This window comes from Opisthocomus hoazin, chromosome 6, assembly GCF_030867145.1.
Source record: "Opisthocomus hoazin isolate bOpiHoa1 chromosome 6, bOpiHoa1.hap1, whole genome shotgun sequence".
NCBI classification, from domain to species: Eukaryota; Metazoa; Chordata; class Aves; order Opisthocomiformes; family Opisthocomidae; genus Opisthocomus; species Opisthocomus hoazin.
Window position 1 is genome coordinate 24,947,307 of NC_134419.1, and position 14,545 is coordinate 24,961,851.

Genomic DNA, 14,545 nt, shown 5'->3' on the forward strand with positions numbered 1-14,545 from the left:
CATGCCAGGTGGTCACTGACATAGAGGGCGACACCCACTCCTCATCTCCCCTGCCTGTCTTTCCTAAAGAGCCTGTGTCCTTCCATTCCAAAACTCCAGTCACAGGAGCCATCCCACCACGTCTCTGTGATGCCAACGAGATCATAGCCCTGCAGGTGTGTGCACATCTCTAACTCCTCTTGTTTATTCCCCATGCTGTATGTGTTTGCACAGAGGCATTTAAGCTGGGCCCCCAAACAGAAGCTGAGTTACTGGCTGGAGTTCCTCTGTGCTGCCCTTCAGGTGCTCTCCTGCTGATCTGTGATGCTTCTCCAGGCTCTGGGCACCTACTGCTGGCACTGGCATCAAGCTGGTAGCAGTGGGATGGACTGAGATTCCCCTCCCCTGGAATCTTTAGTTTAAAGCCCTCTTCACCAGTTTGGCAAGCCTCTGACTAAAGATGCTCTTCCCTTTCTCTGTCAGATGGACCCCATCAGCCCCCAGCAGACCAGGTCTGTCAAAGCTATTCCCATGGTCTAAGTAACCAAACCCCTGGCTGTGGCACAAGTCCTGTAACCATTTGTTGATTTGCCAGATTCAGCCGGCCCTATCCAAGGGGTATCTAAGCTCATTTAGTCTCTACCCCGTCCATTTGGTCCCAAACCGCTTTCTTTTCCCTTTGGTGTTCTCATAATAAAAGAAATAATACCAGAAATGTGAAAAATAGCTGGCTATTAGTTAACTTTCGTAATAAAAATTAGGTAATCATTGTCCGCTTGAGAAAAGAGAAATGGGAGTTTCAAAGTAACATCAGGACTTGCTAAGGTGATCCCAGCTAACAGGCATATTTCTGTTTAGTGCTAAACTCAGACCTTCTCACAGCCTACTCATCCCTCCTTCGCAGATGACTGTCTGATTCAGACCTCCTTGAAGGCAGTTTGGATGATGCTGACTACAGCTGCTCATACCGCTGGCCCAAGAGAAGAGAAGATGTGCTTCAGAAGACAGGCTAAACACCAACAGATACGTTTCCTGCCAAAGAAGTAATCTTCACTGAGAAACCATACTCCACTACTACGAACCCAAATTTCTAGACACGAATGGCTAACACAGTAATATTCTGGACAGTCTTCACATTACATCTCTGTGGTACTAATAATTCTTTAGAATTATGTGTATGAGGTATACATGATAGGAACAAGTACTAGGTAATACTCTGGATGTAAAACTGCCTCATCGCTCCAAATAAAGACGATCCCAGGGCTACTGATCATTCATTTGAATATTTGTCAATGGGATAGATACCATATAACAGAAAGGAAGGAAGTTTCACATTCTGTAGGCAATAGATCCCATGTAAATGAAAACAAACTTCCTTTATCTGAAAATTCTCTTTGCATAAATTTGGCTGTGCTCCAGCACCACATTGAATGACATACATCAATTTAAGCTGACGACTAGTCCTACCAAAATCAATGATGTTGCAAAAACTTGATATTACAGCAGAAAATTAGAAGTGCCACATACTGAACTTTTTTTAAAAATACTTTGGAACAGAAGTTTGGTAAAAATATAGCAGCTATCTAGCCAAAGTCTAGGTACTACTGAAGTGAAAAATCCCAAAACAGATTGGCTGCTATTATTTACTGCTGAATCCCAAAGCCCCATGACATACTTGATAAGAGCTAGGTTACTTTGTGTGCTACCATCTCCGCAGTTAAGCAGAAATACAGTACTCTGCAGTTCTGAGTACAAATAGTACATTCTGCTCTGTTGTCTGAATCAGCCTGCACAACCAGCAATTCACCTGAAAAATGTTTTCTTAAATTCAAATTTCTCACCGACATGCCAACTCCTTCTGTGTTTTTGCCCCTTCCCTGTCTTAGTAGTCCAAATTTGGCCACTTTTTCTAGATCTAGAGTTCTGCTTCCCTTCCCGGCCATACGTGTTTGCATTTGCTATATCAAATGCTTTGCTTGGATTTACCATTCTAAATATTTCATCTACATCTGACTTTTTCCATGCCTATGAAAAACAAACCCTGTAAAAGTTAACACACATATGGTGTACTTCTAAGCTCACCTACACAAAGTTTACAAATGTAGAATAAAAAAATAAAACTACATTAGAAAAATACTACTTTGTATCTCTGAATATAAGCAATCAATATTTATCCCTGACTTCATTTCTTTATGATTCAGTAACTTCTTGTCTATAGATGAATAACATTTTTACTGGTCATTGTGTTGGCTTTCATCAGCACATTTTCTAATTATTCAGCACACCAGTCAACCATCCCAGAGCAACCTGGGCATATAAACAGTGCCCCAAATGTCCAGTCAAAGCAAAACTTCTGGTAGCATAATCTGACATCACCATAGCTGGTACATCCACCAACCTGGAAGCAAGGGCAATATTCACTTCAGCTTTACTGGTAGAAAAGCAAGGTGAGCTATCAATCAGCAAAAGATTCAAACTGTGGTTTTTCACACAAACAAAACCACAATTTACTGTTTCTGGAATAATTCTGTTCTGTTAATAATGTTCTGTATTCTGCACAGTATTTTCACTTGTACTACTAGTGTTCTGAAACTGGTATTTTTCATCCAGCTTGCCTTCTAAATATTCTAGCATGAATCTGCTTGTCCCAGATGGATTTACCAAAATAAATAAGAATGTAAATTATTTATAGATGTACTATTTTTCTACTAACTTGCTCCATTTATCCCTTATAAAACTTTAACATTGGAATACAAAATCTTGACAAGTGCCTCTGCAAGCAATTAACCTGAGCTGATACCATTCTATATATTCTGTGCTAAATTCATAGTATGTTACATATCAAGACACTATGGTGAAGACTGTATGGTATCTCCAATGTTTCAATGATATCGGGCTACAATTCTGGTTTCCTTTCAAAATGCTTAATGGCTGTCAATACAAAATATGGACAACACTACACTGATGAGGTCCATTAAATAATTTGTTGATGGAGACAATAAAGTCTTAGATGTTTAATTCAGAAAATATAGCAGATATGTGAATGCAATATTTATGATCATACAGATTTGCTATATTACACAATGCATTGTTAAATTTTACAAAAGTAGTGTCTAAATGTAAGCTAAGGAGACTAAATCATTGTGTTTGTCTAAAGCCTAGAACATGAAATCAGTACAAACTTTTATTCAGATCTTCAAATGCACGTCATCTTGGTCTGTGTATAAGCTGCTTTCCATGTCTGGATCTTTCTCTGTTGAAGAATGTATCAATTATGCCAAATAATGTGTTGATTCTTCAAAGAAAATAAGACTTTCAGAGCTCAGCTCTTCCAAGTTGAACCTGTTAATGCACTAAAAATACCACCTACATCCAGGCAATGCTTGGGAATCTTTTTAACTTTTTTGCATCCACATCTCCATTCCGCTTCAAGTGAGGTTTTTTAAATACTGTTATTCTATTTTTATATCCCTAGGGAATATTCCCAGTAAAAAGGGCAATATATAGAATTCCCATTTACTTTACTTTTAAAAAAAAAAAAGAAATTAAGATGATAAAATCAGGGTTACTTTGACAACACCCTTGTCTTCCTGATTAGCCAAGGGATTTCGAAGCCAAATTGCTTAGAAAGCAGCTCACATCACCTGGAATATAAGATATTCCACTCAGTGACTGCACAAATAAATAGCACACAAAAGGTACTTTATCTAAGTGTGAGCAATAAAGATTCTCAGTTCTGTGTGGTACTTAAGAATCTGGATTATGGTTATAACTAGTCATCTAGGAGCTATATTCTGCACGTGGTGCACTTGACTGGCTTGTCATTGTTGCTCAACTGTCACCCGAGAATAGCAGGTAACATACGTGTAGAAATGTAATTTAACATGCCTTAGGTAACATATATCTCCTTACAGACCCAAATACTTTTTCTCTTGCTAAAATACTTCTATACTGTTCTCACTAACTTCCACTGACTCCGCTTACCACAGTGTGGCAACAATTACAGGGACCCTCAAACTTAACATGTGGCAGCATGGGGGCTAGACTCATATCCTCCAACCTCTGCTAAGAAGCTACCCAACAGTTTCTTCCTGGGAAAAGCAACTGAATAGATAAGAGGTAGCACTGGAGTCCACCAAAAGCAAGACAGGCTTCTGTTCAATCAGATGCCACAAGTATTATTCCACGTGCTTTCCTGTCCTTGGGATGGATAAGAGACTGTACAAGCAAACCATCCTATGCCAGAACTTTGTCCTTATGCACTTGCTAGAATGTTTGCTACTTCCAGTCTCAATATTTCAGTCTTTGTGGGGAGGGATATGCCAACCTAAATGAAAATTGTGCCCCTTAATTCCAAATTTGTCAAAATGTTAAACAGATAAATCTTAAACAAAAGGAAGACTAACAAGGACTTCTGCTTAATCCATGAAACCTAACAGAGTATATGAATACATATACTATTGCATGCCAATGGTAACTCCTATACTGATTCAGAGATCCATAACCAAAAATAACTTCCCCTTTCGCTGCAGTTATCCTGGGCTGATGCGGAATCAAATGTTCCTCATTTCTTCCATGTAGAAAACCATCATCTACTCAACAAGCGAGATACCTAATGTTCTTGCATAAGCAACTCCTGGAATTTAAAATTCTGCTTTCATGCACACTGGCTCTCAGAAAGAAAAGCACCTAAGCCTACGCTTTAGTATAAACTATGAAGCAGATCACTGGTTAATGGGAAACAAAAGAAAGTTCAGACTCATTTTTAAACTTAATTCAGAGAGCCGGCTACTTTCAAGGCCCTGGAAAGATTTCTCTGTGTGAAGCAGGTAATGGACAGTAGATGCTTTAGTGCCTTGTAAATGTCTGGTACTAATACCAGGGGCATAGATACTTTATAGATATTCTCCTTAGTTGGCAAGTCTTTCCTTCCTCTGTTTATAACTGCAGTGTACCTCTTCATCTCATACCATAGCCAAGTGCTAAAGCTGGGTCTGACACTTGCTACATGCACTACAGCTGCTGTTTCAAAAGAAAATATGCAGAATAATTCAACAGTACAGGCTATTTTTGTCTGTGTGCTGTAGTAATTGGCCCAGCTAAAAAAGCAGATATCAATGACGAGATGATATTCACGGAAATCTTACCACAGGCGTAACATACTCACGCTTCTCTACAAATAGTAACTAAAAAATCATTATAAAACTCCATCTGATGAGTGGATCATGTGTGAGCAATCAACCTATGCTACTACAGAGAGCAAAAGGGGAACTGTCTACTTGCTAGTCATAACTGAAAGAACTGAAAGGTCATTACTCTTCAGCTGGCCTCTGCAAGCAATCATTAATCTCATTAGACCCTCAGATTAAAGATAATTTAGTACTGATGGCTAAGAGACTCCTTTAATCAAAGTAATTCAAGACCAAGTTATCTAAAAGCACATTTTCCTAGAACTTGGTACCAGTTTATTCCAAGTGGAACTGTAGCCTATTAACTTCTAGTCAACTTAGCTCCCAATTTCCAGTGACCTGAACAAAATCTTAGGCACTCAAAAATTGGTCTGTTTTTTCAGCACTATCACTAGGGCCAAAAAGGCATTTTTCTTTTTGTACTTCACTGCATATAATTTTTTCCTTATACATAGACTGTCATGGCTACTGCTCCCAAGGCTGAAGAAAGTGGAAGTCTTAATATACTAGTGGAAATCATAGTCTTGGTTCAGAATCATGTTGGGGTACACTGAGCAAGATAATCTTTTTTGGGGGAAATGCATCTGATAGCTCCTGACTTCACTTCTAACCACACTGCACTGTGATCTGATACCAGAAAGGAGGGAATGCAATCATTCATAATTCACGATCAGCAATGGTAAAGCTATATGCAATTAATAATCAAAGAATACCAGCAAATCCTTTATTAATTGCCCTGAGTAACATGGTGAACATCAGTTTTCATGTAACAGTTCAGTGTTAAATCTGATTACACCCGGACATAATTCCTAGATCTAGGAGAAAAAACAGTTTATCCTCACACATTTAAAACTAAAATAAAAAACACTCCACACAATTCTGTCTGATTTTTTAAAACTGATTTTTGAAATCCAAATGGGTGTAGCCAATTTTGGAGTCTGAGAATTTAACACCAGATGTACATTCAATTTCAGTGCCAGACTGGGCTAGACTGCAGCTTTTTAATTTAAACATATAAACAAGATATAAAATGGTGTAGTCACTTTCCCTACTTGCCTTTTCCATTTCCTCTTCCAACCTTCTTCCATTCTTAGGCAGACACAAATGCATTTAGACACGAAAGGACTCACTAGTTACAAAGGTACCTGTTTCACTAAGTAGACACAGTTCAGATCTCACAGAATACTGCTGAACACACGTAATTAGGAAAACACTAATATTTTATACGCAACATATCTTGAAGATGCCATATCATGGCAACCATCTATTCTGGAGATCTGACAAGGCTGAGCATTTCTAGGAAGACAAATTTGAAAGAATCTACTTAGCATTGGGATTTACTCTTCTATACAGCCCAGATCTATTTATCCTAGGAAAACTCTCAGTGGTAACTGTGGTGATGAAAGATGGCTGCTGAGGGATGTGATGATAGCGAAAATGCTAACACTGCAAAGACATCACTCTTGCATATCTAAAGTGATTTCACAGCTCTGGAAAGAGTATCCACTCAACTACCAAAAACATGTAACACAAGACAATCTCATGATTAATATGCTCAAGTCTGTGTCCATTGGCTATTGTTCATACAGAGAAATATTTTCTTTAATAATTGTAAAACATATGATAAGCCTAACTTACATCAAAGAACTTCTTATTTCTTGTATGTTAACAAAATCTGAGAAACTGAAGATGGAAAATTATTCTTCTCCAGAGGTTAAGTTGGGAAAAAGTACCAATTCCTTTGCACCCTCTCTACAAAAAGTAAGTTCTATTGGCTTAAGACAACGATGTGAAACACTGCTGTTAGGAATTTGTGTAGTTGTTGAAAATACGCTCAAAGTGACCTCTCTGGACTCTTCTAGATTCCTGTTACTAGTATCTCAGTTCAAAATTCTCTCTTACTTAACCTCTAGTATGTTCTAAGAAAGGCAAAAATGTCACTCACAATAGTATCTGTCTTAAGAAAAGTTCTCTTACACCCTAAATGTTCAGCAAAATCTTGGGTGAAGTACAAAACCCAGTACTCACAACAAGAAAGTATCACAAACAAACCAACCAATAAAAATCCAACTGACAGCATAAGCAAGCAGATGGATGGAAAAGTAACAGAGAAACAAAGGCAGTGCTATAGTCAAGAAAACTGCACACAAATAATGTAGAGATGCATAAACTTATTCCTGATTTGGACACTATTTATCCCTTTCTCATGTACACCAACAAGTGAGTTTATTAGCTTTTTTCTTTTTTTTTTTAAACACTACACAGCCCTACGGCACAAGTCATGGCCCACAGCTGGGCAAAGACATGTAAACTTGAAAGCTCTCAAGTAAATGAACCGTCCATGGACCTGTAATTGGGACCACCTAGATAGTAGAGAGCTAAATGTCTCTAATTCTTTTGAAGCTTGATTTATGCAAGCAGCTTCTACTCCACTCTCTGATGATTCAGTCATATAGCACTCCAAGGAAACTGTATTACAATGGCTTTAACTCCTTCCCTTAGGTAAATACCACGTAATTTGGTAGAACTTCATATTTTCCCCATATTTTGTTGCACCTCTTTTTTTCATTCCCTGACAGTTCTGGTGATGTTATTTGGCTTGACTCCTCAAGAAGAACACAGCTATGTGATAGATAGGACACCTTTCTTGGGCACAGCATTAAATGATCAGTTCAACAGCTTGCAGGAGAAACTACACTTCGGGCTCCACGGAGCTTCTTCGTCCTGTCCAGAACATCAGTCACAACTCAAGAGTCTGGGTATCATTGACTAATGGTCACCCTGACTCGTTTGTGCCAATCTGCATTGCAGTCACTTTCTGCAACAGAAGGCAACCACAGCAACTTGCAGTTAACCACTTTCCCCTTATGCCAAAGTTTGCATACCTCTTCTGTATACACACGTTGCCTTTTATAACATCAGTGCTGCTGCTGACTTGTACCAATGCCTCCTGCTGCCAGGACCATTCTCAAAAATTTTTCTCTCTCCTAAAACCTTGGTTGGAATTTCTTGTATTTTCTCTCAATGTCATACCTTGTCTATGCATGTAGCTCTTACACACTTATCAAGTACATATAAAGTGCAACTTAACGTATTTCTGTTTCCCTATGAGTTATTTCCAATTAATCTTCATATTCCCAATTCACTGCTGCCCAAAACAGAAGGTTATTCCAGGTACAGTTTTGCTGTGCTATACAGAAAGGGATTGTGACCTCACGGGTCCATAGTTTTTATTTCCATTTCTTATTTGTATACTTGGAAAAGTCAGTAAACCATTTATTTGAACACACAAAAAAATAATGCCACTAGTATTACTTCTGCATGTGTGATTGATTGATTAGATAGCAAATCATCAGTTACTGACCTCCTTGTACACTGCCGCTGAAGAACATCTCAGAAGGTTTACACTTTGTTTCATTTTTTAACTTCCCAAGCTTACAGAAAGGCTTTCTGTTTGGTTGGTTGTTAATACGAGTGCTGAATTGCCACCATTGAAACAAAACACTACTACAAAAATCAGACTTCACTCCAATGTATTAAATGGAAAAATACAATTTGTATTCATTGGACACAGAAACACAAGTAAGAGTATGAAGATAAATACAAACCACGTCACTGCACTAGCAACACAGTTTTCCTCCTGACACTAATGAGAAGCCTGAGCTACAGAATAAAGGTGAGAGTAGCCTAAAATAAACACAACTGAGATCACAAACTGCTTCAGTGAATTTAATCTGAAAATGAATTAATCAAATTATGAACAAGTAGTTTTTCTGATTTAATTTTTTCCTGGTTTAAAGCAGACTCCATTACACTTAGATCAGTTGTATTTATATGGCTGGATTTTTCAGTGGGATTTATATTCCAGCTGCAACATAAATCAAAACTGTATGAAGCAAGACAGAAACACTTAGATAGTATTGAAGTCGTTAAATGAATCATCTGCAAGTCACAGAGCAGCTTACACAATGTCCCACAGCATGGAATATTAGAAGAGATCATGAGGAGTGGTGAGCTTTTACACCAAGCAATATAAAAGCTGTTTATGTGTTCTAACAGCTGTTACGTAAGCGCTTCTGAAAGATAGCCTACAGGTTTCTTCCTGTATATTAAAAATTAAAAAAAGTAATTGAATTGAATAATGTTAATAACCTAAAGAATGTAATTGAACAAGTGGTCTATTGGATTGTGCACAGAGGCGACTTAACAGATTTGGCTTCTTGTCTCCATTCTGCTGATGAGTCACATAAGGAAAACTAGTTTTTCTCACATACATAGTGAGAAAATGACAATACTTATCTCCCTTGTCATCTACTAATAAGAAGTGCAATATAAAAACTAAGCATGATGTTACTTATAAAGCAACACCTTAACAGAAAAGATCCAATAAGGTTATTGAAGAACACAAGAATTTTGTGTCTAAAGCTCATTTACCAACACTAAAACTTACTTTAATGATAACTCAAAATACTATGACAAACTGACTCTCAGTTACCTAACACTTTCTTAATCTCCTTATTTATGATATCTTTGTTATAAACATAATAACTACCTGAGCTAAAAGCAGCATCATTAGACCTCTGGGATTTGCATTATATTATATAGATCATCAACTTGATTTTAAATTCTTTTACTCTTTCAGCCACAGATGCGCCCCTTTCCTGTAGCAACATCACTGCCATAAATCCATCCTTTTTGTTTTAATTTCCCACATTTGTGTTAGGAACATATTGACTGCAGTACTCCAGTTGAAACAGCCTCTTGCTTAGAACCACATATACAGAAAATGTGAAACTGCCTTCTCAGGAAGATTAAATATTTGACAATTTTTCTGAAAATTAATAAGTTGGAACCCATTATGATTCACTCCTACAATGATTACTAAACTTTTGACCTACATTTCATAAATGTACAAAAATAAGGTAAACACTTTCTTATGAATAAGGCCATTAGAAACCTGGGTGACCCTTCTAGGCGAGACTGTTGGTCTCACTCAGTAATTCCTTGTGTCAGTATTGCTACCAGGCTACCTTGCAATATAAAACTCCTTTCAGAACAAATTGTCAGCTCAACTTTAGGACACTAAGATCAATTATAGGCTCTGACATTGATTTGTAGATCTTTAAACTGGTCAGTGATTCGCTGCAGCCAATGGCTCTGGCTGCAGAGTGCAAAAAAAGAACATCTCTCACAATGTGTATCTGACAGTATTTTCCCAACATAACTGCAAATCTTTTTATGGTGAGGATATGATATATGATTCATATGATCTCCCATAATCCCTTCTTCATAACACATTGTTTGAACAAGCACAAATTATTTGTATGTTATCACTGCTAGTTCTCTTAGGGAACATTCTATTTCTACTGCATGAGGATAAACATGTGGCACAGACTTTTGAATGTTGAGAATATTAAAAATGTAATACCCTTTCTAATACACATCTGGTCATAAATGAAAGCTATTAAAATGCTGCTATTTTCACCTTCCTTGTGAATAATTCTGCTGGGGGCACAACAACATGTATACATATATTATGCATTTTTTGTAATTCAAGTTATTACACGATTTTTCATTTTCTGTGCACAGACAATAGTTTCAAGGATCTGGCAAGGATCTCATTCTGAGGGTTTCTCAACTGTATGACCAAAGAGGAGTTAAAGGAAAGAAAAGCAGGACTTTGCAGGACAAGATCTGGCATTCCCACAAACTTTGCAGGTGCTACTTCAGCACTCTAATTATTATTCACTACCTAAATCATAATAGCATTAACAGACTCTTTCAACATAAGCTTCCACAAGTAAAACCTTCTCTGAGGGTTCTGCTGGGTTGTAAAAGTATAACATTCCCTGTGGTCATGTAAGGAGAGTTATTACTACTGATGTGATGAGGGAAAGCATGTGCAAGGGTTCCTACAGGTTTACAGAAACTCTCTTCTATTACGATTTATTTTTCGCAAGGCCCACAGCACCTGAGTCTGTGAGGTGTGAGAAGTTTGCTTTAAAAGATCAGAGGCTTGTATTTTGAAGAGATTTGCAATTAAGCCTTCAGTCCATACTTTGTCAGGAAAGAGGCCTCTAATGACTAGCTATCCCAACCTGTGCACAGAGGCACACTTGAACAGGGTTGTCCTGGGTTTGGCCAGAACAGGGTAAATTTTCACCGGAATCCAGGAAGGGACACAGCCGGGCGGGCTGACCCAACCTGGCCAAACAGAGCACGGTATTCCATACCATGTGCCGCCATGCTGGGTTCCGGTGGCGGGGAGCTGGGCAGCGGGAACTCTCGCGGCTCGGGAGCGCACAGTAGCAGGAGTGGCTCTCTGGGTTGTGCGGTTTTCGTTGTGTATTCCCCTTTTCTGTATCATTGTTGTTCCTGTTCCCTTTGTTTTCTATTCTGTTAAACTGCCCTTATCCTGACCCACTGGTTTTTGCCTGTTTCTTTCCATTCTCCTCCGCACCCCGGCGGAGGGAGGGGCGGCCGCGTGATGCTTTTATTGCCACCTGCAGCCAAACCATAACATTAAATTTGGCGCCCAAGTGTGGGGTGGGGATAACGGCAGGGCTGAGCAGCGTGTGTTAAAACAGCTTTCTCAGATTATTGTTATATGCAATTACTGTGTTAGTTAAGCAGTCGCCGGTAAAAAAATATTTCTGACTTTGATCAAATGGCTCTGGTATTTGAATCCTTACTTACAGTATGTATTCACTGCTGTGCTGTTCATTACCTCGGGGAAAAGGATCAGGATTCTGATTTTACTGTATTGTACGATGTCGACTTATGACATGATGACATCACTGTGCATGAAATTAGGCTTGTATTTGCATATGGCACTGCGGTCATTTCCATACCTCGGATCCTATGTCTTAGAATTTGTTAATAATTGAACCCAGCCTGTAGGGAAAACTGGAGGGGATACCTTCCCCCACTCTTTCGCCCCCCCTCTTTCCTTCAGGCTGGTCCTAACGGCTTTTGAGAATTTCGAGTACCCGTGGGATGCTCAGGCCAGTGGGTTTCTATTGTTCTGCCTCCTGAATGGGTTTCAGGTTTTGTTTAGGGTTAAACAAGTTGTTAAGAACATCGTGCAGAGACCTGCCCCGGGGCCGGATAGCTGTGAGTGGCTGGGTGTGTGGGACAGCATGAGCAAGTACCTAGAGCAGTGGGCACCCCCGGTGTTTTTTAAACTCACCCCTGAACAAGTGCAGGATCCGGACACACTAGTAAAATATCTGCAAAAAGTGTGCTGCCACCCTGGGAACTCCAGAGAGACACAGATCACCACCACATGCTGGGGTCTGGCCCACGCCTACCGAGCCCTGTTCAACACTGTTCAGTGCCCTAAAGGGGAAAGGGGGGGGAACGAAGCAGCAGGCACTGCGGCTGGCGCTGCCCCCTCAGCCGGCCCTGCAGCCCCTCCAGCCCAGCAGGCAGTCACAGTCCCCCGACCAGCACCACCACCGCTGCCGCTGCCACAGCCGCAGGGGTGGCCCCGGTTGCCCCGGCGGGCACGGCAGCTGCTCCAGCCCCAGCTCCAGCAGCAGGCATCGCAGCTGAGCCCAATGGCCAACCTGTGGTGGTAGCAGTCGCCCCTGTAAAACTAAAGAAAGACACAAAGAAAGCAGATCACTCTGGGAGGGATGACAGTGAGCCAGGGTCATCGTGGGAGACAGAGACAGAGATCATCACCCGGTCCCTGTCCCTGACTGAGCCGCGAGACACGCAGAAAGATTTCAGCCGCCACCCAGGCAAGCACATTGTCACCTGGCTGCTGCGGTGCTGGGATAACGGGGCCAGCAGCTTGGAATTAGAGGGCAAGGAAGCCAAGCAGCTGGGATCCCTGGCCAGGGAAGGGGGCATTGACAAGGCCATTGGGGAAAAAAAAAAGTCCTCAGCCTCTGGAGGAGACTTCTCTCAGGCGTGAGGGAGAGGTACCCCTTCAGTGACGATTTTGTATGTTATCCTGGCAAGTGGACCAATATGGAGAGGGGTATTCAGTACTTGAGGGAATTAGCTGTGCGGGAGCTGGTTTACTATGAACCAGACGATGAGCAGTCACCCACAGACCCAGATGAAGTCCAGTGCACAGCATCTATGTGGAGGAAGTTTGTGCGGAGCGCACCATCCTCATATGCCAACTCCCTGGCAGTTGTAAACTGGAAAGGTAAGGAGGCACCAACAGTGGATGAGGTGGCTGTCCGACTACGGCAATATGAGGAAAGTCACTCTTCCTCCCTCAATTCAGCCGTGGAGAAATTGTCCCAGAAGGTCCAGCGACTCGAAGAGAGCATGTCCTACTCCCCACCTGTACGGGCCAGTGTTTCAGCTATTAGGGGCAAGCGTTTCTCTGCTCAGGAGAGGGAATACAGAGGCTATACACCCCGGGGCACCCTGTGGTTTTACCTGCGTGACCACGGAGAGGACATGAGGAAGTGGGATGGAAAACCAACATCAAGTCTAGAGGCATGAGTACGTGAGTTGCGAGGTAAAACAATCACAAAAGGGGATTCTGTTAGGAAAAATGCCGCTCCAGTTTCCAGCAGCCAGCTCTCCAGACCAGGCAGGCAGTTTGATCTTGATTCCGATCCTCTGGAAGGGACCTCCAAGTCATTCTTAAAGCAAGTGAGCAGCAAATTCTCTGACCAGGATCAGAGGGGCTCTGCCTCCAGCCAGGTGGAGGAAAGGGACAACCGCGTTTATTGGACAGTGTGGATTCGGTGGCCTGGCACATCAGATCCACAAGAGTATAAAGCTCTAGTGGACACTGGTGCACAGTGTACTTTAATGCCATCAGGTTTCAAAGGGTCAGAGCCTATTTGCATTTCTGGAGTGACAGGGGGGTCCCAAGAGCTGAGTGTACTGGAGGCTGAAGTGAGCCTCACTGGGCAGGAGTGGCAGAAGCACCCCATTGTAACTGGCCCCGAGGCTTTGTGCATCCTTGGGATAGACTATCTTAGGAGAGGGAATTTCAAGGACCCAAAGGGGTATCGGTGGGCTTTTGGCATAGCTGCTTTGGAGACAGAAGAAATTAAACAGCTGTCCATTTTGCCTGGTCTCTCGGAGGATCCTTCCATTGTGGGGTTGCTGAGGGTTGAAGAACAACAGGTGCCAATCGCAACCACAACTGTGCACCGGCGACAGTATCGTACTAACCAAGACTCCCTTATCCCCATTCATCAGCTGATCCGCCAGCTGGAGAGTCAAGGAGTGATCAGCAAAACTCACTCACACTTTAATAGTCCCATATGGCCAGTGAGAAAATCAACTGGAGAGTGGAGACTGACAATAGACTACCATGGCCTGAATGAAGTCACACCACCGCTGAGTGCTGCCGTGCCAGACATGTTAGAACTTCAATATCAGCTGGAGTCAAAGGCAGC